The sequence below is a fragment of the Pseudophryne corroboree genome, unplaced genomic scaffold (assembly GCF_028390025.1).
Source record: "Pseudophryne corroboree isolate aPseCor3 unplaced genomic scaffold, aPseCor3.hap2 scaffold_1253, whole genome shotgun sequence".
In the NCBI taxonomy this organism is placed as follows: domain Eukaryota; kingdom Metazoa; phylum Chordata; class Amphibia; order Anura; family Myobatrachidae; genus Pseudophryne; species Pseudophryne corroboree.
Window position 1 is genome coordinate 66,690 of NW_026967879.1, and position 24,833 is coordinate 91,522.

General features: G+C 51.1%; 12 non-coding genes and 1 pseudogene across 12 annotated transcripts; all 13 read left to right on the forward strand.

The window, feature by feature from the left end:
• The first annotated feature begins 2,182 nt into the window (after nt 1–2,182).
• Nucleotides 2,183–2,346, forward strand: LOC134993166 (U1 spliceosomal RNA). Its single transcript, XR_010197052.1, has one exon. It is a non-coding gene; the product is annotated as a U1 spliceosomal RNA (small nuclear RNA).
• A 152-nt stretch (nt 2,347–2,498) lies between these two features.
• On the forward strand, nt 2,499–2,661 carry LOC134993173 (U1 spliceosomal RNA). The gene has a single exon (XR_010197059.1). It is a non-coding gene; the product is annotated as a U1 spliceosomal RNA (small nuclear RNA).
• Nucleotides 2,662–3,332: 671 nt separating this feature from the next.
• Nucleotides 3,333–3,496, forward strand: LOC134993179 (U1 spliceosomal RNA). The gene has a single exon (XR_010197063.1). It is a non-coding gene; the product is annotated as a U1 spliceosomal RNA (small nuclear RNA).
• Nucleotides 3,497–3,648: 152 nt separating this feature from the next.
• On the forward strand, nt 3,649–3,811 carry LOC134993174 (U1 spliceosomal RNA). The gene has a single exon (XR_010197060.1). It is a non-coding gene; the product is annotated as a U1 spliceosomal RNA (small nuclear RNA).
• A 646-nt stretch (nt 3,812–4,457) lies between these two features.
• Nucleotides 4,458–4,621, forward strand: LOC134993168 (U1 spliceosomal RNA). The gene has a single exon (XR_010197054.1). It is a non-coding gene; the product is annotated as a U1 spliceosomal RNA (small nuclear RNA).
• Nucleotides 4,622–4,773: 152 nt separating this feature from the next.
• Nucleotides 4,774–4,936, forward strand: LOC134993175 (U1 spliceosomal RNA). The gene has a single exon (XR_010197061.1). It is a non-coding gene; the product is annotated as a U1 spliceosomal RNA (small nuclear RNA).
• A 671-nt stretch (nt 4,937–5,607) lies between these two features.
• On the forward strand, nt 5,608–5,771 carry LOC134993169 (U1 spliceosomal RNA). The gene has a single exon (XR_010197055.1). It is a non-coding gene; the product is annotated as a U1 spliceosomal RNA (small nuclear RNA).
• Nucleotides 5,772–5,923: 152 nt separating this feature from the next.
• LOC134993177 (U1 spliceosomal RNA) lies at nt 5,924–6,086 on the forward strand. The gene has a single exon (XR_010197062.1). It is a non-coding gene; the product is annotated as a U1 spliceosomal RNA (small nuclear RNA).
• Nucleotides 6,087–6,757: 671 nt separating this feature from the next.
• LOC134993164 (U1 spliceosomal RNA) lies at nt 6,758–6,921 on the forward strand. Its single transcript, XR_010197051.1, has one exon. It is a non-coding gene; the product is annotated as a U1 spliceosomal RNA (small nuclear RNA).
• Nucleotides 6,922–7,073: 152 nt separating this feature from the next.
• Nucleotides 7,074–7,236, forward strand: LOC134993172 (U1 spliceosomal RNA). Its single transcript, XR_010197058.1, has one exon. It is a non-coding gene; the product is annotated as a U1 spliceosomal RNA (small nuclear RNA).
• A 671-nt stretch (nt 7,237–7,907) lies between these two features.
• LOC134993171 (U1 spliceosomal RNA) lies at nt 7,908–8,071 on the forward strand. Its single transcript, XR_010197057.1, has one exon. It is a non-coding gene; the product is annotated as a U1 spliceosomal RNA (small nuclear RNA).
• Nucleotides 8,072–8,223: 152 nt separating this feature from the next.
• Nucleotides 8,224–8,386, forward strand: LOC134993170 (U1 spliceosomal RNA). The gene has a single exon (XR_010197056.1). It is a non-coding gene; the product is annotated as a U1 spliceosomal RNA (small nuclear RNA).
• Nucleotides 8,387–8,538: 152 nt separating this feature from the next.
• On the forward strand, nt 8,539–8,680 carry LOC134993178 (U1 spliceosomal RNA; annotated as a pseudogene).
• Nucleotides 8,681–24,833: the final 16,153 nt, after the last annotated feature.

Below are 24,833 nucleotides of genomic sequence, written 5' to 3' on the forward strand. Positions count from 1 at the left end.
GTGCTGCTGTCAGCGAAGCAGGGATGTGCTGCTGTCAGCGAGGCAGGGATGTGCTGCTGTCAGCGAGGCAGGGATGTGCTGCTGTCAGCGAGGCAGGGATGTGCTGCTATAAGTGAGGTAGGGATGTGCTGCTGTCATTGAAGCAGGAATGCACTTGGCTTTGTGGACACTTTTCAGAGAACAAATTTGTTAGCATAAAAATAAAGCCAGAAAATGAAGAGCTGTTTAATCACTCAATTGGATTTTTCTGCCAGCATATTTTTTTTCTCTGCAACCCACTGCTAAATTGTGCTTCCTAGCTGTTTTTTATAAAATCACTGAATCAAATCTAACTCTGATTACATCAGAGAAGGCCAGGTACCCTACACAATAAGAGTGGGTTTGAAATTTTGACTTGTCTACTTAAATATCACCAAAATCTGATCACAAGGTCAATTACGTCGCTGGGTGGGATTGAACCACCAACCTTTTGGTTAATAGCCAAACACACTAACCGATTGCGCCACAGAGACACTTTGCAAACAGTACATACTGACAAAGGCTAATAAGCATACATCTAGAACGTTTCCTAGAAAAACATTAAAAAATCAATAATCTGGAGAGTTTTTGTAAGATGTTTCTTCCATCAACCAATGAATAAACACATTGGTACTTTCCCATGATGAGTGAGTGCTTCAGGATCTCTTGCACTTACATGTGCAGCAGAGTACTGCAATGGAAGCATGCTGGACCCATAACCCAGAGGTAGGCAGATTGAAACTATCCTTTGCTATATGCATTTTTTTTTTGTTAATTTAAGTAATCAAAACTGGGATTGATATTTTTGCTCTTTTATTTTTACTTAAAGTACAATAACTTTTACCATTTTAATTTGTTTTAATAGTATATTGACAGTATAGTTTTCTTTCAAAAATCCACTTAATTTTCTTTACCCTATTATTAAAATGGTAATTGACAAAAAAAACGACATTGTCACCAGAAGAGCAATACAAAATGTACAAGTGATATATTAAAATCATCTTTCCAGCTTGAATTTCAATGATGCATTGGGGCAACAATTTTGTGAGAAACATCTTCACCCTTAAATAAAGATTTTCGTAATTTCTTACCTGTGTGCTAATTAGATATCACCTTGTTTTCACATTAAACAGACTTCCACATGAGAAAGCAGCAAGGATGCAGTGGCGTTAATGTTTCCTGGTGTCAACCTGTATTATTTCAGTAGACATTGAAATGAGGATGCATCTTGCTGCCTTTCCAATGAAGCAAGTTTAATTTAGTAATAGGTGAAAAACCATCCCTACAAAGGTGTTAATCAGAGACTTGGCTTTGTGGACACTTTTCAGAGAACAAATTTGTTAGCATAAAAATAAAGCCAGAAAATGAAGAGCTGTTTAATCACGCAATTTGATTTTTTTGCCAGCATATTTCTTTTTCTCTGCAACCCACTGCTAAATTGTGCTTCCTAGATGTTTTTATAAAATCACTGAATCAAATCTAACTCTGATTACATCAGAGAAGGCCAGGTACCCTACACCATAACAGGGGGTATGAAATTTGACTTGTCTACTTAAAGATCACCAAAATCTGATAACAAGGTCAATTAGGTCCCTGGGTGGGATTGAACCACCAACCTTTTGGTTAATAGCCGTACATACTAACTGATTGCGCCACAGAGACCCTTTTACTTGCCTTACAGAGCAGCTCTGGAGCTGTTACAGTGCCCAGCTGCTGCAAGAAATCAGCTTGAATGCTTAAGCGGCTGGGGCATAGCCAACATGAGCCCCACACCGAAGGAGGGTGGAGGTGTTTAATGCGAACTAGGGGTCATCCAAGCGCCGCAAAAGGCCGCCATGCCCTGCACACCCCTTTTCTCTTTTCATATGCAGACGAGGGTTGAAGCCAACTTTGACCCACTGCTTGGATGACATCACCATATGCAAATCCATCTGCTGCAGGCCTTCCCCCAGGAATGCTTGCACTAGTTGTTGCATTTGGTTTGTTGTTTGGGGGTGCTTCAGTATTAGGCAGCCTTCTGCCCTCCCATGTTCATCTGAAAATATGTGTTCTCCCTGCAGTTGTTGTCCCCAGATGAGAGTTCCCTTGTGCTGCCTCAGTTGAATCTCCTTTACTTGACAGAGATGTGCCTGAGCAGCGGCCCTCCCCAGCTCTATCCCAAATCATACTTATTTTGCATAGGAGATACCATGGTCATGAAGATTGTTCTCCCAGGGTGAGGTTCATTCATTGCATTCTGGGTATGCTGACCCCTATGATTTCCCCAAATGTGGGAAACTCGACTGCATTATTTGTGGTAGTGGGGGACTGTGTTTGTGCTTTCCTCTGGTCAGCTCTGGTAAAAGTCAGATTTCTTTGTCTCAGATCTTCCTCTAGCCTTGTTCTTTTTTCTAGAGTTCCCTTGCGCTGCCTCAGTTGGATCTCCTTCACTTGACAGGGGGGTACCCGAGCAGCAACCCTCCCCAGCTCTAGCCCAACTCCTACTTACCTGCCAGGTGAGATACTATGATCATGAAGGTGCTTCTCCCAGGGCAAGGCTCACCCATTGCACTCTGGGTGTGCTGCTCCTGCGATTTCCCCAAATGTGGGAAACTTGACTGCATAATTTGTGTTTCCCCTGGTCGGCTCTCGTATAATTCAGATCTCTTTGTCTCAGGTCTCTCTCCAGCCTAGTTTGCTGTCTGTTTCCACTTCTCTTTTCTTGAGCCGCTCCCTTCTATGCCCTTGCGCACTATCCTGACTTCTCCCGTCTGCTTACTTTGTGCTTTCCAATGCACAATGCAAACTACAGGTAGTACTGCAGGGCCCACACCCTTTTACTTGCCTTACAGAGCAGCTCTGTGGCTGTTACAGTGCCCAGCTGCTGCAAGAAATCAGCTTGAATGCTTCAGGGGCTGGGGCATAGCCAACATGAGCCCCACACCGAAGGAGGGTGGAGGTGTTTAATGCGAACTAGGGGTCATCCAAGCGCCGCAAAAGGCCGCCATGCCCTGCACGCCCCTTTTCTCTTTTCATATGCAGACGAGGGTTGAAGCCAACTTTGACCCACTGCTTGGATGGCATTACCATATGCAAATCAATCTGCTGCAGGCCTTCCCCCAGGAATGCTTGCACTAGTTGTTGCATTTGGTTTGTTGTTTGGGGGTGCTTCAGTATTAGGCAGCCTTCTGCCCTCCCATGTTCATCTGAAAATATGTGTTCTCCCTGCAGTTGTTGTCCCCAGATGAGAGTTCCCTTGTGCTGCCTCAGTTGAATCTCCTTTACTTGACAGAGATGTGCCTGAGCAGCGGCCCTCCCCAGCCCTATCTCAAATCATACTTATTTTGCATAGGAGATACCATGGTCATGAAGATTGTTCTCCCAGGGTGAGGTTCATTCATTGCATTCTGGGTATGCTGACCCCTGTGATTTCCCCAAATGTGGGAAACTCGACTGCATTATTTGTGGTAGTGGGGGACTGTGTTTGTGCTTTCCTCTGGTCAGCTCTGGTAAAAGTCAGATTTCTTTGTCTCAGATCTTCCTCTAACCTTGTTCTTCTTTCGAGAGTTCCCTTGTGCTGCCTCAGTTGGATCTCCTTCACTTGACAGGGGGGTGCACGAGCAGCGACCCTCCCCAGCTCTAGCCCAACTCCTATTTACCTGCCAGGTGAGATACTATGATCAGGAAGGTGCTTCTCCCAGGGCAAGGCTCACCCATTGCACTCTGGGTGTGCTGCTCCTGCGATTTCCCCAAATGTGGGACACTTGACTGCATAATTTGTGTTTCCTCTGGTCGGCTTTCATATAATTCAGATCTCTTTGTCTCAGGTCTTTCTCCAGCCTAGTTTGCTGTCTGTTTCCACTTCTCTTTTCTTGAGCCGCTCCCTTCTATGCAGTTGCGCACTATCCTGACCTCTCCCGTCTGCTTACTTTGTGCCTTCCAACGCACAATGCATACTACAGGTAGTGCTGCAGGGCCCACACCCTTTTACATGCTTTACAGAGCAACTCTGGAGCTGTTACAGTGCCCAGCTGCTGCAAGAAATCATCTTGAATGCTTCAGGGGCTGGGGCATAGCCAACATGAGCCCCACACCGAAGGAGGGGTCATCCAAGCGCCACAAAAGGACACCATGCCCTGCACATCCCTTTTTTCTTTTCATATGCAGACGAGGGTTGAAGCCAACTTTGACCCACTGCTTGGATGACATCACCATATGCAAATCCATCTGCTGCAGGCCTTCCCCCAGGAATGCTTGCACTAGTTGTTGCATTTGGTTTGTTGTTTGGGGGTGCTTCAGTATTAGGCAGCCTTCTGCCCTCCCATGTTCATCTGAAAATATGTGTTCTCCCTGCAGTTGTTGTCCCCAGATGAGAGTTCCCTTGTGCTGCCTCAGTTGAATCTCCTTTACTTGACAGAGATGTGCCTGAGCAGCGGCCCTCCCCAGCCCTATCCCAAATCATACTTATTTTGCATAGGAGATACCATGGTCATGAAGATTGTTCTCCCAGGGTGAGGTTCATTCATTGCATTCTGGGTATGCTGACCCCTGTGATTTCCCCAAATGTGGGAAACTCGACTGCATTATTTGTGGTAGTGGGGGACTGTGTTTGTGCTTTCTTCTGGTCAACTCTGGTAAAAATCAGATTTCTTTGTCTCAGATCTTCCTCTAGCCTTGTTCCTCTTTCGAGAGTTCCCTTGTGCTGCCTCAGTTGGATCTCCTTCACTTGACAGGGGGGTACCCGAGCAGCGACCCTCCCCAGCTCTAGCCCAACTCCTACTTACCTGCCAGGTGAGAAACTATGATCATGTAGGTGCTTCTCCCAGGGCAAGGCTCACCCATTGCACTCTGGGTGTGCTGCCCCTGTGATTTCCCCAAATGTGGGAAACTTGACTGCATAATTTGTGTTTCCCCTGGTCGTCTCTCGTATAATTCAGATCTCTTTGTCTCAGGTCTCTCTCCAGCCTAGTTTGCTGTCTGTTTCCACTTCTCTTTTCTTGAGCCGCTCCCTTCTATGCCCTTGCGCACTATCCTGACTTCTCCCGTCTGCTTACTTTGTGCCTTCCAACACACAATGCAAACTACAGGTAGTGCTGCAGGGCCCACACCCTTTTACTTGCCTCACAGAGCAGCTCTGGAGCTGTTACAGTACCCAGCTGCTGCAAGAAATCAGCTTGAATGCTTCAGGGGCTGGGGCATTGCCAACATGAGCCCCACACCGAAGGAGGGTGGAGATGTTTAATGTGAACTAAGGGTCACCCAAGCGCCGCAAAAGGCCGCCATGCCCTGCACGCCCCTTTTCTCTTTTCATATGCAGACGAGGGTTGAAGCCAACTTTGACCCACTGCTTGGATGGCATTACCATATGCAAATCAATCTGCTGCAGGCCTTCCCCCAGGAATGCTTGCACTAGTTGTTGCATTTGGTTTGTTGTTTGGGGGTGCTTCACTATTATGCAGCCTTCTGCCCTCCCATGTTCATCTGAAAATATGTGTTCTCCCTGCAGTTGTTGTCCCCAGATGAGAGTTCCCTTGTGCTGCCTCAGTTGAATCTCCTTTACTTGACAGAGATGTGCCTGAGCAGCGGCCCTCCCCAGCCCTATCCCAAATCATACTTATTTTGCATAGGAGATACCATGGTCATGAAGATTGTTCTCCCAGGGTGAGGTTCATTCATTGCATTCTGGGTATGCTGACCCCTGTGATTTCCCCAAATGTGGGAAACTCGACTGCATTATTTGTGGTAGTGGGGGACTGTGTTTGTGCTTTCTTCTGGTCAACTCTGGTAAAAATCAGATTTCTTTGTCTCAGATCTTCCTCTAGCCTTGTTCCTCTTTCGAGAGTTCCCTTGTGCTGCCTCAGTTGGATCTCCTTCACTTGACAGGGGGGTACCCGAGCAGCGACCCTCCCCAGCTCTAGCCCAACTCCTACTTACCTGCCAGGTGAGATACTATGATCATGTAGGTGCTTCTCCCAGGGCAAGGCTCACCCATTGCACTCTGGGTGTGCTGCCCCTGTGATTTCCCCAAATGTGGGAAACTTGACTGCATAATTTGTGTTTCCCCTGGTCGTCTCTCGTATAATTCAGATCTCTTTGTCTCAGGTCTCTCTCCAGCCTAGTTTGCTGTCTGTTTCCACTTCTCTTTTCTTGAGCCGCTCCCTTCTATGCCCTTGCGCACTATCCTGACTTCTCCCGTCTGCTTACTTTGTGCCTTCCAACACACAATGCAAACTACAGGTAGTGCTGCAGGGCCCACACCCTTTTACTTGCCTCACAGAGCAGCTCTGGAGCTGTTACAGTACCCAGCTGCTGCAAGAAATCAGCTTGAATGCTTCAGGGGCTGGGGCATTGCCAACATGAGCCCCACACCGAAGGAGGGTGGAGATGTTTAATGCGAACTAAGGGTCACCCAAGCGCCGCAAAAGGCCGCCATGCCCTGCACGCCCCTTTTCTCTTTTCATATGCAGACGAGGGTTGAAGCCAACTTTGACCCACTGCTTGGATGGCATTACCATATGCAAATCAATCTGCTGCAGGCCTTCCCCCAGGAATGCTTGCACTAGTTGTTGCATTTGGTTTGTTGTTTGGGGGTGCTTCAGTATTAGGCAGCCTTCTGCCCTCCCATGTTCATCTGAAAATATGTGTTCTCCCTGCAGTTGTTGTCCCCAGATGAGAGTTCCCTTGTGCTGCCTCAGTTGAATCTCCTTTACTTGACAGAGATGTGCCTGAGCAGCGGCCCTCCCCAGCCCTATCCCAAATCATACTTATTTTGCATAGGAGATACCATGGTCATGAAGATTGTTCTCCCAGGGTGAGGTTCATTCATTGCATTCTGGGTATGCTGACCCCTGTGATTTCCCCAAATGTGGGAAACTCGACTGCATTATTTGTGGTAGTGGGGGACTGTGTTTGTGCTTTCCTCTGCTCAGCTCTGGTAAAAGTCAGATTTCTTTGTCTCAGATCTTCCTCTAGCCTTGTTCTTCTTTCGAGAGTTCCCTTGTGCTGCCTCAGTTGGATCTCCTTCACTTGACAGGGGGGTGCCCGAGCAGCGACCCTCCCCAGCTCTAGCCCAACTCCTACTTACCTGCCAGGTGAGATACTATGATCAGGAAGGTGCTTCTCCCAGGGCAAGGCTCACCCATTGCACTCTGGGTGTGCTGCTCCTGCGATTTCCCCAAATGTGGGAAACTTGACTGCATAATTTGTGTTTCCTCTGGTTGGCTCTCGTATAATTCAGATCTCTTTGTCCCAGGTCTTTCTCCAGCCTAGTTTGCTGTCTGTTTCCACTTCTCTTTTCTTGAGCCGCTCCCTTCTATGCCCTTGCGCACTATCCTGACCTCTCCCGTCTGCTTACTTTGTGCCTTCCAATGCACAATGCATACTACAGGTAGTGCTGCAGGGCCCACACCCTTTTACATGCTTTACAGAACAGCTCTGGAGCTGTTACAGTGCCCAGCTGCTGCAAGAAATCATCTTGAATGCTTCAGGGGCTGGGGAATAGCCAACATGAGCCCCACACCGAAGGAGGGTGGAGATGTTTAATGCGAATTAAGGGTCATCCAAGCGCCACAAAAGGACGCCATGTCCTGCACATCCCTTTTTTCTTTTCATATGCAGACGAGGGTTGAAGCCAACTTTGACCCACTGCTTGGATGACATCACCATATGCAAATCCATCTGCTGCAGGCCTTCCCCCAGGAATGCTTGTACTAGTTGTTGCATTTGGTTTGTTGTTTGGGGGTGCTTCAGTATTAGGCAGCCTTCTGCCCTCCCATGTTCATCTGAAAATATGTGTTCTCCCAGCAGTTGTTGTCCCCAGATGAGAGTTCCCTTGTGCTGCCTCAGTTGAATCGCCTTTACTTGACAGAGATGTGCCTGAGCAGCGGCCCTCCCCAGCCCTATCCCAAATCATACTTATTTTGCATAGGAGATATCATGGTCATGAAGATTGTTCTCCCAGGGTGAGGTTCATTCATTGCATTCTGGGTATGATGACCCCTGTGATTTCCCCAAATGTGGGAAACTCGACTGCATTATTTGTGGTAGAGGGGGACTGTGTTTGTGCTTTCCTCTGGTCAGCTCTGGTAAAAGTCAGATTTCTTTGTCTCAGATCTTCCTCTAGCCTTGTTCTTCTTTCGAGAGTTCCCTTGTGCTGCCTCAGTTGGATCTCCTTCACTTGACAGGGGGGTGCCCGAGCAGCGACCCTCCCCAGCTCTAGCTCAACTCCTACTTACCTGCCAGGTGAGAAACTATGATCAGGAAGGTGCTTCTCCCAGGGCAAGGCTCACCCATTGCACTCTGGGTGTGCTGCCCCTGTGATTTCCCCAAATGTGGGAAACTTGACTGCATTATTTGTGGTAGTGGGGGACTGTGTTTGTGCTTTCTTCTGGTCAACTCTGGTAAAAATCAGATTTCTTTGTCTCAGATCTTCCTCTAGCCTTGTTCCTCTTTCGAGAGTTCCCTTGTGCTGCCTCAGTTGGATCTCCTTCACTTGACAGGGGGGTACCCGAGCAGCGACCCTCCCCAGCTCTAGCCCAACTCCTACTTACCTGCCAGGTGAGATACTATGATCATGTAGGTGCTTCTCCCAGGGCAAGGCTCACCCATTGCACTCTGGGTGTGCTGCCCCTGTGATTTCCCCAAATGTGGGAAACTTGACTGCATAATTTGTGTTTCCCCTGGCCGTCTCTCGTATAATTCAGATCTCTTTGTCTCAGGTCTCTCTCCAGCCTAGTTTGCTGTCTGTTTCCACTTCTCTTTTCTTGAGCCGCTCCCTTCTATGCCCTTGCGCACTATCCTGACTTCTCCCGTCTGCTTACTTTGTTCCTTCCAACACACAATGCAAACTACAGGTAGTGCTGCAGGGCCCACACCCTTTTACTTGCCTCACAGAGCAGCTCTGGAGCTGTTACAGTACCCAGCTGCTGCAAGAAATCAGCTTGAATGCTTCAGGGGCTGGGGCATTGCCAACATGAGCCCCACACCGAAGGAGGGTGGGGGTGTTTAATGCGAACTAAGGGTCATCTTGAACTTGAACCGTTTTATATACGTGTTCAAAGATTTAAAATGGGTCTCACCGAACCGTCCGGTTTCGGTACCACAAACATTGTGGAATAGTAACCCCTTCCTTGTTGAAGGAGGGGTACCTTGACTATCACCTGCTGCAAATACAGCTTGTGAATTTGCCTCTATCACAGCCTCCCTGTCCAAGGGAGATGTTGGCAAGGCAGATTTTAGGAAACGGCGAGGGGGAGACGTCTCGAATTCCAGCTTGAATCCCTGAGACACTACTTGTAGAATCCAGGGATCCACCTGTGAGCAAGCCCACTGATTGCTGAAGCACTTGAGACGGGCCCCCACCGCACCTGGCTCCACCAGTGGAGCCCCAGCGTCATGCTGTGGACTTAGCGGAAGCGGGGGAGGACTTTTGTTCCTGGGAACTGGCTGTATATATATATATATATGCACACACACTCATGTATATACTTGTATACACAAATACACGTATGTACATGTTTATGTATGTATAATACACTGAGTACATTATATTTATGAATTAATTGCTTCCCGATTCTGCAGCAGCATCATCAGCACCATCAGTGTTACTCACAGTCACTTCACACTGACTGCTGCACAACACATCACTTAATTTCCAGGCCGCCCGCCACCTGGTGAAGAGACATGGGAGATGAAGGACCAGCAGTGCCACGTTGAGCGGAAGTATTGTGATTTAGTTACCCACACACTCCTTGTGACACCTGCTCCCCGTCTGCCCTCCCACCCGCCGCCTGCCATCCGGAACCCGCACTGACAAGTAAGTCTCAGCAGAATGTGTCTGCCGGCGGCTCCCAGTCCCCCCTAGAGGAACACTGCCAGTGGTGTGGCAGCCGCGGCACACTAGGACTGAGAGACCGCAGCGGGAGGAAAGCACGGGTGGGCGGGAGGAGAGCATAGGCGGACATCACCACGTCACATTGCAAGGTGACACCAGTCCCCCCAGTGAGGCCGCCGACGAATGCACTCAGCATAGTATTAGCAGCAGGCAGAGGGGGGGCGGGCGCAGCGGTGGTGGGAGGTACGGAAATGAGCTACAGGCTAGGCTCCACCGATCACACACTCAGCGATCACTGTGCCACAGCAAGCGTATCGTGCAGCGGTGCTGGACATTAGGGAGTGCCTGTGCGCACCAGGCACCCCCTGTACGCACGCCTATGCGCTACCACCCCCCATATGCCACACTACATCACTATGCTATAGCCCTCCCATATGCTGCACTTCATAGTTACACTATACCCCCCATACAACATACTACATCACCACAGTACACTACTCACAATAAAATTAAAACATCCCAGTTCCTCATTCTTAATGAGCTCACGTGAGTTCTCTCCCCAACGGAGCTCCAGACCAAGTAACAATGAAGACACCAGCAGCGTGTAGGGGGCAGGCCTGGTCCACTTGTCAGGAGAGAGCAGTCACTGGAGGGTAAGAAGGGGACGGGGCCTAGTCCTACAGACGGGAGAGAGCACAGACAGGAGAGAGCAAGGTACAGGGGTAGAAGGGGACGGCTGATGTGAAGAAGGGGGCAGGGCCTATTCTTGCATCCTTTCAAAATTCGACTTTTTAAAATTCGACATTTGACAAATTCGATTTTCTGCAATGGTACAAATGCGGCAATTCAACAAAAGTATATTCAATTGAAGTTTGTAAATTCGACAACAGTGCTTTTAAACAGTAAATTCGTCATTTTCAATCCGCCACACTTTGCAGGCGGAATCTAATAAAAAATAATATTTTTTTGGGGTAATAGCATATCTATTTATATTAGAAGGGATTAGGTACTTGGTTTGTCTTTTTTGGAGGCACAAGTATTATTTATATATTTTTTAAAAGATTATTATTATTATTTTTTTTTTTTTAAATGGAATGTGAAAAACCCGGAAAAGAAAAATTGCGTGGGGTCCCCCCTCCAAAGCATAACCAGCCTCGGGCTCTTCGATCCGGTCCTGGTTCTAAAAATCCGGGGGAAAAACGGACAGGGGATCCCCCGTATTTTTAAAACCAGCTCCGGGCTCTGCGCCTGGTGCTGGTGCAAAAAATACGGGGGACAAAAAGAGTAGGGTCCCCCATTATTTTTACACCAGCATCGGGCTCCACTAGCTGGACAGATAGTGCCACAGCCGGGGGTCACTTTTATACAGTGCCCTGCGGCCGTGGCATTAAATATCCAACTAGTCACCCCTGGCCGGGGTACCCTGGGGGAGTGGGGACCCCTTCAATCAAGGGGTCCCCCCCCAGCCACCCAAGGGCCAGGGGTGAAGCCCAAGGCTGTCCCCCCATCCAAGGGCTGCGGATGGGAGGGTGATAGCCTTGAGAAAATTGAAAGAATATTGTTTTTTCCAGTAGTACTACAAGTCCCAGCAAGCCTCCCCCGCAATCTGGTACTTTGAGAACCACAAGTACCAGCATGCGGGAGAAAAACGTGCCCGCTGGTACCTGTAGTTCTACTGGGGGAAAAATACCCAAATAAAAACAGGACACAGACACCGTGAAAGTATAACTTTATTTCACACCTGCCGACACACACATACTTACCTATGTTGACACGAAGCAGTCGGTCCTCTTCTCCAAGTAGAATCCACGGGTACCTGAAAATAAAAGATAATTATACTCACCTGATCCAGGTTCCAGATTAACTCCACGTACTTGGCAAAACAACAAACCGAACACCCGGACCAGACGGACTGAAAGGGGTCCCATGTTTACACATGGGACCCCTTTCCACGAATGCAGACATCCGAATCTCGCGGGAATCCGACAGCGGGATGATGACGTTCGGGCGCGCTCGGGTTAGCCGAGCAAGGCGGGAAGGTTCGAACCTGCCTCGGACCCATGTAAAATGGGTGAAGTTCGGGGGGTCCGGATTCCGACGAACCGAACCCACTCATCACTAGTATGTACGTGTGTGTCAGGTGCCGTGCGCGTACGTACGTACGTGTGTGTCAGGTGTCGTGCGTGTACGTGTGTGTGTGTGTGTGTCAGGTGGCGCGTACCTACATGTGTGTATGTCAGGTGCTGTGCATGTGTGTACGTACACGCGTGTATGTGTCAGGTGCCGCGTGTGTGTGTGTGTGTGTGCCAGTGTGCCAGGAGCCACGCGTGTACATGCGTGAGGGTGTTAGGAGCCGCACGTATACGTACATACGTGTAGGTTTCAGGTGCCGCGCGTATACATACGTGTGTGTGTCAGGAGCCGAGCGCGTACGTACATGTGTGTGTGTCAGGAGCAACGCGCGTGTGTGTCAGGAGCCACACGTGTGCATACGTGTGTGTGTCAGGTGCCACACATGTACGTACGTGTGTGTGTGTGTTTGTGTCAGGTGCCGCGCGTGTACGTGTGTGTGTCAAGTGCCGCGTGTGTACGTACGTATGTGTGTGCCTGGAGCCGCGCGTGTACATACATGTGTGTGTGTGTGTCTCAGGTGCTGTACGTGTATGTGTGTGTCTCAGGTGCTGCACGTGTATATGTGTGTATTTCAGGTGCTGCATTTGTATGCGTCAGCTGCCACGTGGGTGTCAGGTGTTGAGCGTGTATGTGTTTGTGTCAGCTGTCGCATCTGTATGTGTGTGACTGTCAGGTGCTGCGCGTGTATGTGTGTTTCAGGTGCTGTTCATGTATGTGGGAGTGGCAGGTGCTGCATGTGTATATATGTGTGAGTGGCAGGTGCTGCGTGTGTATACGAGTGTGTGTGAGGTGCTGCGAGTGTATGTGTGTGTTAGGTGCACTGAGTGTATATGATTGTGTGTCAGGTGCTGTGCATGTGTGCGTTAAATGCCACATGTATATATGTGTGTCAGGTGCTGCGTGTGTGTGTGTGTGTGTGTGTGTGTGTGTGTGTCAGGTGCTGCATGTTTGTATGTGTGTGTGTGTGTGTCAGGTGCTGCATGTCTGTATGTGTGTGTGTGTCAGGCGCTGCATGTCTGTGTGTGTGTGTGTGTGTGTGTCAGGTGCTGCATGTCTGTATATGTGTGTGGGTGTGTCAGGTGATGCATGTCTGTGTGTGGGTGTGTCAGGTGATGCATGTGTGTGTGTGTGTGGGTGTGTCAGGTGCTGCATGTCTGTGTGTGTGTGTGTGGGTGTGTGTGTCTGTCAGGTGCTGCATGTGTGTGTCAGGTGCTGCATGTCTGCGTGTGTGTGTGTCAGGCGCTGTATGTCTGCGTGTGTGTGTCAGGCGCTGCATATCTGTGTCAGGTGCTGTGTGTGTGTGTGCGTGTCTGTCAGGTGCTGCGTGTCTGCGTGTGTGTCAGGCGCTGCGTGTCTGCGTGTGTGTCAGGCGCTGCGTGTCTGCGTGTGTCAGGCGCTGCGTGTCTGCGTGTGTGTCAGGCGCTGCGTGTGTGTCAGGCGCTGCGTGTGTGTCAGGCGCTGCGTGTGTGTCAGGCGCTGCGTGTGTGTCAGGCGCTGCGTGTCTGCGTGTGTGTCAGGCGCTGCGTGTCTGCGTGTGTGTCAGGCGCTGCGTGTGTGTCAGGCTCTGCGTGTGTCAGGCGCTGCGTGTGTGTCAGGCGCTGCGTGTCTGCGTGTGTGTCAGGCGCTGCGTGTCTGCGTGTGTGTCAGGCGCTGCGTGTCTGCGTGTGTGTCAGGTGCTGCGTGTGTGTCAGGCTCTGCGTGTGTCAGGCGCTGCGTGTGTGTCAGGCGCTGCGTGTCTGCGTGTGTGTCAGGCGCTGCGTGTCTGCGTGTGTGTCAGGCGCTGCGTGTCTGCGTGTGTGAGGGGAGGGTGACCGGACACACGGCAGGGAGGGGAGGGGGTGGCCGAACACAGCAGGAAGAGGGGGGAGTTGCCGAACACACAGCAGGGGAGGGGAGGGGATGGTGGCCAGACAAACAGCAGGGGAGGGGAGGGGGGGGAGGGGAGGCCGGACACACAGCAGGTGAGGGAGGGGGGGTGGCTGGACACACAGCAGGGAGGGGGGGTAGGCAGGACACACAGCAGGGGAGGGGAGGGTGGCCGGACAAACAGCAGGGAGAGAGGGGGGGGGGTAGGCCGGACACACAGCAGGGGAGGGGGGGTGGCTGGACACACAGCAGGTGAGGGGGGGCTGGACACACAGCAGGTGAGGGGGGGGGGGGCTGGACACACAGCAGGTGAGGGGGGGGGCCTGGACACACAGCAGGTGAGGGGGGGGCTGGACACACAGCAGGTGAGGGGGGGGGGTGGACACACAGCAGGTGGGGGGGGGCTGGACACGCAGCAGGTGAGGGGGGGGCTGGACACGCAGCAGGTGAGGGGGGGTAGGCCGGACACACAGCAGGGGAGGGGAGGGTGGCCGGACACACAGCAGGGGAGGGGAGGGTGGCCGGACACACAGCAGGGGAGGGGAGGGTGGCCGGACAAACAGCAGGGGAGGGGAGGGTGGCCGGACAAACAGCAGGGAGGGGGGGGGTAGGCCGGACACACAGCAGGGGAGGAGGGGGGGCTGGACACACAGCAGGTGAGGGGGGGGGCTGGACACACAGCAGGTGAGGGGGGGGGGTAGGCCGGACACACAGCAGGGAGGGGGGGGGTAGGCCGCCGGACACACAGCAGGGAGGGGGGGTAGGCAGGACACACAGCAGGGGAGGGGAGGGTGGCCGGACAAACAGCAGGGAGAGAGGGGGGGGTAGGCCGGACACACAGCAGGGGAGGGGGGGTGGCTGGACACACAGCAGGTGAGGGGGGGCTGGACACACAGCAGGTGAGGGGGGGGGGGCTGGACACACAGCAGGTGAGGGGGGGGGGCCTGGACACACAGCAGGTGAGGGGGGGGGCTGGACACACAGCAGGTGAGGGGGGGGGGCTGGACACACAGCAGGTGGGGGGGGGGGGCTGGACACGCAGCAGGTGAGGGGGGGGGCTGGACACGCAGCAGGTGAGGGGGGGTAGGCCGGACACACAGCAGGGGAGGGGAGGGTGGCCGGACACACAGCAGGGGAGGGGAGGGTGGCCGGACAAACAGCAGGGGAGGGGAGGGTGGCCGGACAAACAGCAGGGAGGGGGGGGGGGGGGTAGGCCGGACACACAGCAGGGGAGGAGGGGGGGCTGGACACACAGCAGGTGAGGGGGGGGGCTGGACACACAGCAGGTGAGGGGGGGGGGTAGGCCGGACACACAGCAGGGAGGGGGGGGGTAGGCCGCCGGACACACAGCAGGGGAGGGGAGGGTGGCCGGACAAACAGCAGGGAGGGGGGGGTAGGCCGGACACACAGCAGGTGAGGGGGGTGGCTGGACACACAGCAGGTGAGGGGGGGGTCTGGACACACAGCAGGGGGGGGGGGGGGTAGGCCGGACAAACAGCAGGGAGGGGGGGGGGTAGGCCGGACACACAGCAGGGAGGGGGGGGGGGGCTGGACACAGCAGGGGGGGGGGTAGGCCAGACACACAGCAGGTGAGGGGGGGGGGGTGGCTGGACACACAGCAGGGAGGGGGGGGGGTAGGCCGGACACACAGCAGGTGAGGGGGGGGGGGGCTGGACACACAGCAGGTGAGGGGGGGGGCTGGACACACAGCAGGTGAGGGGGGGGTAGGCCGGACACACAGCAGGTGAGGGGGGGGGTGGCTGGACACACAGCAGGGAGGGAAGGGGGTAGGGGGGTGGCCTTATTATAATAACCGTGTGGGGGAGGAGTCTGCGGCGGTGGGTGAATGAGATGTGGGGGCAGGCTGCTAAGGGTGCAGGGGAGGAGGGGAAGGGAGCCGGATGGATCTGAATGTGAGCCGCACGTAAGGGACCATACTGATCCTACCCACCTCAGCCCGCTGGTGCTGCTGCCTGACTTCTTCCGTGCAGCACAGCTGTCTTCTCCGGCTGCCGCTGCCGCTCCCGCACCCGCTTCAGGTGTGGGGGGTACCACACCGCTCAGTAGGCAAGCGCTGTCAGTCAGGAGTCAGCGCTGCACCGGATGTCTCTTCTGGATGTCCTCTGACTTTCTCCTGCGGCGCAACTCCAGCTATTCCTCCCGCTGCGGCTCCCACTTCGGGTAAGGGGACCATATTGCTCAGTAGTGAGCACTTTCGGTAAGCCTGCGGCTGCTATGCCGCTACCCCTCTCCTCCACAGTCCTAATGGGTCGCTGCAGTCTGTAAGGGACCGCAGGTGCACACACCCAGGAACCGCTGGCTCTCCTCCCGCCGCCAGCAGCTACTTTTATAACCTCAGCCTGCACGAGACCCCTTCCCTCACTCACTCTCGCTCTCCTGGCGGCCACTGCGCAGCCGCAACAAATTGAAAAGCCCTATCTCTATAATGGGGCATATTTCTCTTAATTAAAAAAACCCTATAACTTTCTGAAAAACCACAACCCCAAAAGGCACTACACTGGGGCATACTCTATCTAGTAAAACAAACCCCAAGTCTTAATTCGTCCTCTATCCGGAGTTATGCCTTCCCAAAAAATATCTAATTCACTCTATAGGAAAACGGTGTCAAAAAGCCACAAAGGAAGCCACAGAAAAAAACTGACAGTTGGAACTTTAGGTTACTCCCAATTCCTCATTTTTTATTATTTTGCCCTGAAATTTGGCATGCAGCACCGGGTGACGATTCTACACGCCCATGCCAAATTTCAGCTCAGTACGTCCAATCAGTTTTGAGGTGTAGCCCCTCAAACACCATGCCCCCATCTCAGAAGTTCCCTATGGGAGAATTCCGTTTGTTCGATTCAGCCTTAATATAAGGGCACGACCGTGCCCTTATAATATCTATCTATCTATCTATCTATCTATCGTATGTGTGTGTATATATACATCTATACATACATGCGCTAACACCTGGACATACACTGATGTACCCACACCTAATATCCATACATACACGCCCTGACACCTGGACATACACCAACATTCCCACACCTGCATCTATACATACACATGCTGACACCTGGACATACACCAACATACAAGCACCTGCATCTATATATACACGCGCTGACAAATGGACATACACCGACGTACCCACACTTGCATCTATACATACATGCACTGACATCTGGACATACAAGCACCTGCATCTATACATACACGCGCTGACACCTGAACCTACACTGACCTTCCCACACCTGCATCTATACATACACATTCTGACACCTGGACATACACAGACGTACCCACACCTGCATCTATACATACACGCGTTGACACCTGGACGTACACTGACGTACACACACCTAAATCTATATATGCATGGATGCAAATGTGGGTACGTCTGTATACGTCCAGGTGTTAGCATGTGTATGTATAGATGTTAGGTGTGGGTACATCAGTGTATATCCAGGTGTCAGCACATGTATGTATAGATTCACATGTGGGTAAGCCGGTGTACGTCCACGTGTCAGCATGTGTAGGTATAGATGCAGGTGTGGGTACGTTGGTGTACGTTTAGGGGTCAGCGTGTTAATGTATAGATGTTGGTGTGTATGTCAGTGTACGTACAGATATAGGTGTGTGTGTGTGTGTGTGTGTGTGTGTGTGTATGTATGTATGTATGTATATGTATAGAGGAAGGTGTGATACATACATATAACACATACATGATAGATACATACATATATCACACACACGATAGATAGATAGATAGATAGATAGATAGATAGATACATACAAGATAGATACATACATACATGATAGATACATATATATACACACACATACGATAGATAGATAGATAGATAGATAGATAGATAGATAGATAGATAGATAGATAGATAGATAGATAGATAGATAGATAGATAGATACATATATATATATATATATATATCACAAACATATATGATTCATACATATATCACACACACATACATGATACATACATGAGAAAGACCTGGGATGGTGATGAGGCCAGGGCCCCCTGCTGATGTTGCGTTGAGGAAGGCAGTGTTCCAGGGCAGATGCCAGTCGGGGAGAGCGCCGCGCAGCCCGGGAAAAATACTGCTGAGGAGCTACATCTGGAAGAGCCCCTGGGAGGGAGAGTGCCACATGCCCCATCCTGCGCGGCAGACTCTGCAGGCCTGCACATGGGAAGGGAGGTCTCTGGCCACACGTACTCACCCTTCTGCTGAAGCCCCGCTGCTGTCCCCATCAGCGCTCTCCAGCGGGGAGCGGGGCCAGGATGAACCTCAACCTGTGAGAACTATCTTCATGATTAAGAGATCTCATATGCAAGATAAGTATGTGTTGGGATAGGGCTGGGGAGGGTGGCTGCTCGGGCACACCCCCGTCAAGTTAAGGAGATTTAACTGAGGAAGCACAAGGGAACTCTCGTCTGGGGACAACAACTGCAGGGAGACCACATCTTTTCAGATGAACATGGGAGGGCGGAAGGCTGCCTAATACTGAAGCACCCTCAGACATTAAACCATATGCAACAACTATTGCAAGCATTCCTGGGGGAAGGTCTGCAGCAGACGGATTTGCATACGGTGATGTCATCCAAGCAGTGGGCCAAAGTTGGCTGGAACCCTCATCTGTATATGAAAAGAGAAAAGGGGCATGCAGGGCATGGCGGCCTTTTGCGGCGCTTGGATAACCCCAAGTTTGCATTAAACACCCCCACCCTCCTTCGGTGTGGGGCTCATGTTGGCCATGCCCAAGCCCCTGAAGCATTCAAGCTGATTTCTTGCAGCAGCTGGGCACTGTAACAGCTTCAGAGCTGCTCTACAAGACAAGTAAAAGGGTGTGGGCCCTGCAGCACCACCTGTAGTTTGCATACACACATATATAGGACAGCATCTCTTATATGCCCCAGGGTCAATAAAATAGTATCCTTGTCTAGGCTATCCATCCCCTCAGATAAGGTATTTGTCCATGCCGCTACAGCACTACACACCCAGGCCGACGCAATTGCCGGTCTGAGTAAGGTACCTGAATGTGTATAAATGGACTTCAGGGTAATCTCCTGTTTGCGGTCAGCACACTCTTTGAGGGTAGCCGTATCCTGGGACGGGAGGGCTACCTTCTTGGATAAGCGTGTTTATGCTTTGTCCACCCTAGGGGAGGATTCCCATCGTAACCTATCCGTTGATGGGAAAGGATACGCCATAAGAATCCTTTTGGAAATCTGCAGTCTTTTATCTGGAGATTCCCAAGCTTTTTCACATAACTCGTTCAGCTCGTGTGAGGGGGGAAAGGTTACCTCAGGCTTCTTTCCCTTGTACATATGTACCCTCTTGTCAGCGACAGGGGGTTCCTCTGTGATGTGCAAAACATCTTTTATTGCCATAATCATAAATCGAATGGATTTTGCCAATTTTGGTTGTAACTTTGCATCATCGTAATCGACACTGGAGTCAGAATCCGTGTCGGTATCTGTGTCAACAATCTGGGATAGTGGGCGCTTATGAGACCCTGACAGTCCCTGCAACATAGGATCAGGCATGGGTTGAAACCCTGACTGTCCCAAAGCTTCTGCCTTGTCTAATCTTTTGTGCAATGAGTTTACACTAGCATTTAAAACATTCCACATATCCATCCAATCAGCTGTCGGCGGAGACACCACATTCATTTGCTCCCGCTCCTCTCTAATATAGCCTTCTTCCTCAGACATGTCGACACACGTGTACCGACACACTTCACACACAGGGAATGCTTTTTCTGAAGACAGTTTCCCCACAAGGCCCTTTGGAGAGACAGAGAGAGAGTATGCCAGCACACCCCCCAGCGCTATATAACCCAGGAATAAAACAGTAACTTAATGTTTGCCCAGTAGTGCTGCTGTATGTAATTTGCGAATTATGTGCCCCCCCCCCCCCCCCTCTTTTCAACCCTCTTGTCTAACGTGGTATAAGCAGGGTAGAGTCCGGGGAGCTTCCTCTCAGCGGTGCTGTGGAGAAAAAATGGCGCTGGTGAGTGCTGAGGGAGAAGCCCCGCCCCCTCGGAGGCGGGCTTCTGTCCCGCTTAAACTGTAAAATTGGTGGGGGCTTATACATATATAAAGTGCCCAGCTGTATATATGTTATATTTTTGCGAAAGAGGTTTATATTGCTGCCCAGGGCGCCCCCCCTGCGCCCTGCACCCTTACAGTGACCGGAGTATGTGAGGTGTATGGGAGCAAAGGCGCACAGCTGCAGTGCTGTGCGTTACCTCAGTGAAGATCATGAAGTCTTCTGCCGCCTCTGAAGTCTTCTTTTCTTCTCATACTCACCCGGCTTCTATCTTCCGGCTCTGCGAGGGGGACGGCGGCGCGGCTCTGGGACGGACGGCGAGGGTGAGATCCTGCGTACCAATCCCACTGGAGCTAATTGTGTCCAGTAGCCTAAGAAGCAGGACCTTGCAACTCAGAGAGTAGGGCTGCTTCTCTCCCCTCAGTCCCTCGATGAGGGAGTCTGTTGCCAGCAGTGCTCCCTGAAAATGAAAAACCTAACAAAATACTTTCTGTCAGAAAGCTCAGGAGAGCTCCTGAAAAGCACCCAGTCTCCACTGGGTACAGTATCAAACTGAGGTCTGGAGGAGGGGCATAGAGGGAGGAGCCAGTGCACACCCAGAACTAAAGTCTTTCTTAAAGTGCCCATGTCTCCTGCGGAGCCCGTCTATCCCCATGGTCCTTACGGAGTCCCCAGCATCCTCTAGGACGTTAGAGAAAATAGGATTTTAATACCTACCGGTAAATCCTTTTCTCTTAGTCCGTAGAGGATGCTGGGCACCCGTCCCAGTGCGTACTGTGTCTGCAGTTATTAAATGGCCCTTAACTCCAGAACATTTATGTGGAGATGAAAACATCCAAGGAAGACTTGACCATCTTCCTTGGATGTTTTCCCCCTGTGTGACTGCTCTCCAGCCTCAGAGGGTTGCATCCGTGGTCCCTAGGATCCCGTCCTGGATCCCGAACCATCGCCCCTCTAGGTGGTGAGAACTGTGCAGCCACCAATGGAGTGAGATTCTGGTCTTGGAAGACAGGATTATCCTCCGGTGCATGTGTAGGTGGGATCCGGACCACTTGTCCAACAGGTCCCACTGGAACACTCTGGCATGGAACCTGCCAAACTGAATGGCCTCGTAGGCCGCAACCATCTTCCCCAGCAACTGAATGCATTGATGGATTAACACTCTTGCTGGTTTCAGAATTTGTTTGACCAGACTCTGGATCTCCAGAGCCTTTCCACTAGAAGAAAACCTCTTCTGTGTCCAGTATCACTCCCAAAAACAACAACCGCGTCATTGGGACCAACTGCGATTTTGGCAAGTTTAGGAGCCAACCATGTTGTTGAAGAACTGTCAGGGAGAGTAGATGTTTTGCACCAACTGGTCCCTGGATCTCGCCTTTATCAGGAGATCATCCAAGTACGGGATAATTGTGACTCCTTGCTTGCGAAGGAGAACCATCATTTCCGCCATCACCCTGGTGAAAATCCTCGGAGCCGTGGACAGACCAAACGGCAACGTCTGAAATTGGTAATGACAATCCTGAATTGCAAACCTCAGGTAGCTTGATGCAGTGGCTAAATGGGAACATATAAGTAGGCATCCTTTATGTCTACCAAAACCATGAAATCTCCTTTATCCCCCAGACTGGAGATCACTACCCTGAGAGATTCCATCTTGAAATTGAATTTCTTTAGGTAGAAATTAAGGGATTTCAGATTTAAGATTGGTCTGACTGAGCCGTCCGGCTTCGGGACCACGAAGAGGCTTGAATAAAAACCTTCTCCCTGCTGACTAAGGCTGATTTGAACAATCGGTGAGGGGGAACGTCTTGAAACCCCAGTTTGTACCTTTGGGACACTATTTGTAAAGCCCACGAGTCCAGGTCCGAATGAATCCAGAACTGACTGAAGAGTTTTAGACGTGCCCCCCACTGGTTTGGGCTCCTGCAAGAGAGCCCCAGCGTCATGCAGTGGATTTGGCAAAAGCAGAGGACGATCTCTGCTCCTGCGATCTTGAAGAGGCTACAGACCTCTTCCCTCTTTTCCTTCCTCTACCTGCAAAGAAAGGGGAATCTTAACTTCTTGCATATCTATTGGGCCGAAATGACTGCGTCAGATAATGATGCGTCTTCATCCGTTGAGAGGGAACATAGGGCAAGAAGGATGACTTACCTGCGGGAGCTGCCGAGATCAAATTAACTAGGCCGTCGCCAAACAAGGCTTCACCTTCATAGGGAAGAGACTCCCTTTCTTCTTGGAGTCAGCATCAGCATTCCCTTGGTGAATCCACAATGCCCTCCTATCCGAGACTGCCATGAAATTGGCCCGTGAGCACTTGTGCCCGGTGTAGGATTTTTAAATATGTGTAGTTTACTGTATGCAAAGGTTTAAAACCTTTTAGGAACTGAGATCTAAGGTGTATTACATGTAGTTTAAAAAAAACAAAAAAGGTTTATTTTATGGCAGTAGTTTCCAAACTGGGGTTCTTGCACTGGTAGCATAGTTTGGTGGTCCAGGACCAATTAAAATTATTTATACTTTATTAAATTGGCAAAACCATTCCCTCACAACATAACTGAACCTGAGGATGACATGCTATAAACACAATTTACTTAATTTTATATTTTTTTCTGAATTTCTCAATAAAAAAAACTTTGGCCTAGGGGTGCCGTGAAACAAATTTTGATACTCTAGGGCAGGGGTGTCAAACCCATGGGCCGCATGCCGCCCCCAATGCATCCTTTTGTGGCCCACAGGCCGGGGTCCGACAGGGGTCCTTTTGTGGCCCGATCACCTTGCTTAGAGCGAGGGCAGGAGAGTGCAGCCAGAGTCTTTGCTTTCTATGTGCGGCACCATCTTCCCGAAGAGATCACCGGGAAGATAGTGCCCCTTCCACTGGCTACAGCACAGGTATACTGGGGTGGGGTAGCAAACTGGGGGCCCCAATGGGCCCCTCCAGCAGTCCCTCTACCAAAACACGTCTTTTGGTGGTTTTGCGGTGTTGTTATAACTACATGGTGACGATACTGTAGCACAGAGATTTTCAACCATTTACAACTCACGTCACACAGAACAAGATTTAAATATTGACAAGGCACACTGAAATATAATGGTGATGCATGGTGCAGTATCGTGTCCTAGGATGTCATGTCGCAGCTTCTCCATAGGTAACGCCTGAACAGGCCCGGTGACAGGGGGGACAAAGGGGACACTTGTTCAGGGCTCCAAGTATTAAGAACAGAAATAATGGGGCCACAGTGCCAATATTGCTTTTTAAAGTGTATCCACCAACTGCTCAATTTAAGCAGGAAAACAATTAACAGGCCAACTAAACCCTCCCCCCTCCTTTTACCCCATCACTTTGTCCAGTCCCTGTGGTCCATACTGTATTGCCATTATTATGCATGTTGTTGTGCTGGCCCTTTTCTGAATGTCCCTGCCACCGCCACCGAAGAGCTGGATAGCCCAGTATGAAAACCACCTGCCGGCCTCACTGACGGTCCGAGTCAAAGGCTCCATTTTTTTTTAAAGATCCCTCTGCCAAGTTAAGGGGGGGTTGAGGGGGCCCCAGAGATATCAGTGTACTGGGCCCCGAGATTTCTGTTGCTGGCCCTGACCCTCAGGGGCGTATCTACCCCTTGGCCAGGATGGCACTTGCCAGGGGCACCATCCAGCTGTGCCAACCGTGGCTAAGGGATAGAGTTCTGCAGTCTCGAAAGGGCGCTATGGCAATCAGCGTGGGACTGACCAATTAGACGGTGAGGGAAGGATACTGAAATTGTCCCAACCCTGTTACAGTTTGAAACGCCCCTCAACTGCTGTCCACTGCTTCACTCCTAGCTCTGCCCCTTTGAAATTATTAATCCCTACCCCCCGGTAGGCGGAGTTCTCCAGGCCCATACTCAGGAGTCACCACTGCTGTACATTATGTGCCGGTTGTAGAGGCAGAGCGGGGAACATCAGAGAACGCCACAAATTACACAGTGGGCAAGGAGATGGCTGGAGACAGCTGCACAGCCATGCCTTGCAAGTTCGAGAGAGCTGTTGAATTTCAGCACTTCAAGCCAGAGCCTGCCCCCTGCTGCCCAAGCAGTCCGTGACAGTTAGTGTCGAGGAGGGGGGGATTTGTGCATGTGTGCTATCAGTGTGTGTGTGGGGGGGGTGGGGGGGTGGAGGATGTGTGTGACTGTGAGGGAGCTGTCAGTGTCAGTGGGGAGAGGAGCAGGAGGGAGTTGTCAGTGTGTGGAAGTGATGAGAGTTGTCAGTACTGGGGAAATGTGTGTGTGTGTGTACTAGATTTAGGAGTGTGTGTTTGTGAGAGGTTTCAGTTGGGGAATTAGAGTTCATACAGTAATTAAATGTTTTCATATTGAGAACTACATCTCCCAGCATATACAGTGTGCTGGGGATGCTAACAAGCTTTATTTAAAAGTTTAAAAAACATTGCTTTTATGACTGCAATGGTTAAAAAGGGAGAGCTATAAATCAATTTATCAGTGAATGATCGCAGTTTGAGCTGTTACATTTTACTGAACCACCTATCCCTCCACACTCACTACCTGTCCTCAGGATACATTTACCATCCCGGCAGACGGTATACCGGCGGTCATTTGACCGATGTTGGAATCCTGACACCACTTGGGAGACTGGTGCCGGCACACAGACAGCCAACATCCCGAAGGCGAGTATTGGAGGGAGGGTTAGGACCGGGGGAGCGGGTGTTAGGGAAGGCACTAGGAGGGGGGGGGGTTAGTCCTAGCTGCCACCCCCTGAGGGTTAGCCCTATCCGCCACCCCCCCAGAGGATTAGGATTAGGTATCATGCGACTGCTGGAATCCCGACCGCCGGATGCCATACCCAACCCCCTTTACTTTTTCAGGCATTTCTATCTCTCCTCTCTCTATGGTGTTCCGATTGCCCACTTTCCCTTGTGCTTTTCTCTCTCTCT